Raw genomic sequence first — 2289 nt, forward strand, 5'->3', positions numbered from 1 at the left:
ATACAAGAGCAAAGACTGAGAAGAGAAGATCTTCAAGAGATCGAAGAAAAATACAAAACAAAATACAAAACAGAACAAGAGAACTGGGAGACAAAGATACGAGAGCAAAGACTGAGAAGAGAAAAAGAACTTCAAGAGATCGAAGAAAAATTCAAAACAGAACAAGTGAACTGGGAGACAAAGATACAAGAGCAAAGACTGAGAAGAGAAGAAGAACTTCAAGAGATTGAAGAACAATACAAAACAATAATGAAAACAGAACAAGAGAACTGGGAGACAAAGATACAAGATCAAAGACTAAGAAGAGAAGAAGATCTTCAAGAGATCGAATTAAAATACAAAACAACAATGAAAACAGAACAAGAGAACTGGGAGACAAAGATACGAGAGCAAAGACTGAGAAGAGAAAAAGAACTTCAAGAGATCGAAGAAAAATTCAAAACAGAACAAGTGAACTGGGAGACAAAGATACAAGAGCAAAGACTGAGAAGAGAAGAAGATCTTCGAGAGATTGAAGAACAATACAAAACAAAAATTAAAACAGAACAAAACTGGGAGACAAAGATACAAGAGCAAAGACAGAGAAGAGAAGAAGAACTTCGTGAGATTGAAGTACAATACAAAACAGAACAAGTGAACTGGGAAACAAAGATACAAAAGCAAAGACTGAGAAGAGAAGAAGAACTTCTAGAGATTGAAGTACAATACAAAACAGAACAAGAGAACTGGGAGACAAAGATACAAGAGCAAAGACTGAGAAGAGAAGAAGACTTTGAGAAAAGGATGGAGAAAGAACAAAAAATGTGGGATGAATATTATCAGAGTCTTAAAAAAGAGAGAGATGAATTTAAAAAACAGACAGAAAGATTAGAAAGAGAGAAAGGATGTCTTCAGGTCAAACATGAATCAGAAATAGAAAAGATGAGCATGATGATGGAGGAAGAAAGACAGAATCACAACACAGAGAGGAGGAGGAGAGAGGAAGCATTTACTGAAAATGAAAAACAATACAGAAATAAGATAAAAGAAAAAGAGGAGCAAATGCAGAAATGTCATGAGGAAATGCTAAAACAAATGCAAGACAATGAGAGGAGGAAGAGGGAGGAAGAAAAACAAGATTGGATAAAACAACATGAGATACTCACAAAAGAAATCCAGCATGAAAAATCTCTGACAGAACAGCAATGTAAAATGTATGAAGACAAAATTAAGTTAATAGAACAGCAGAAGCAAGAGGAACTAATGAGACTACAACCAGTGGACTGTGAAGAAGAGAGACAAAAAGACGTGGAGAGCATGAAAATGTGCTGCTCCCAAACCGCCTCTTCTCTAAAGGTAAGTGGTCAATGAAAATCATGTCAAGGGCATTTGGAGCCCTGATAATTAGTACGTTTGAGTACTCCCTACAGTATCGGGGCTGATATATCATGTATATGTGAACTCCTCAAATTATCTCAGACTACCCCTAAAGGGTCCCACAAACAAACTGTATTCAGACCCCCTCAGAGGTGATCTGAGTAAGGTTCGTTTATGGGTACTTTGGGTTTGACTGAGTCCACTTACATTTTGAACATTAACCGGGTTCACTTAAACCACTTTTCCACTGTTGGGCCAAATAGTTATAAGAATGGTAAAGAACAGTTCCAGTTGTGTTTTTCACTTGAGCTCAGTTCTGCACGGCAAGATTAGGAACCATTCTTGGCCTGGAATTCTCAGCACGGTTTGCTAGCACGTGCTGACAGAATGCATGCAGTGAAGTCGCCACTCAGGATTGGCCACTTGTTTGATGTCTGGCTCTGTAGCTGAATAACCCTGTTGAAAAAACAACATATGCTGGTTACGTATGTTTTGAAGCATGGAAACTGGTTTAAGCTGGTACTGAGCTGGTTATAAGCTGGTTATGAGCTGGTTTAAGCTGGTCATGTGCTGGTCCTAAGCAGCTAGCTCCTGCTCAGGACCAGCTTAAACCAGCTCATGACCAGCTAAGGACCAACTTAAACCAGCAGCCATGCTTCAAAACATACCTAACCAGCATATGCTGGTTTTTTCAACAGGGAAGAAGAGATATTGAAATGTCACGTTTGAATTTGGTTTACCAATCAAATGCATTTATTCTCTATTTGACTATCTATCAGGTGATCGCTATGCCTGATGTATACATTCACCTCCACTCTTCACTTCATTCTGGCATAATCTGGAAATGGTCATGCAAAGAACAATGTTCGATAAGTAAAAATGCCAGCTATTCTAAAAAAAATGTGAGAGAGGGGCTCAAAAAAAAAAAAAAAA

The sequence above is a fragment of the Sinocyclocheilus anshuiensis genome, unplaced genomic scaffold (assembly GCF_001515605.1).
Source record: "Sinocyclocheilus anshuiensis isolate Anshui unplaced genomic scaffold, SAMN03320099.WGS_v1.1 scaffold859, whole genome shotgun sequence".
Taxonomy (NCBI): Eukaryota; Metazoa; Chordata; class Actinopteri; order Cypriniformes; family Cyprinidae; genus Sinocyclocheilus; species Sinocyclocheilus anshuiensis.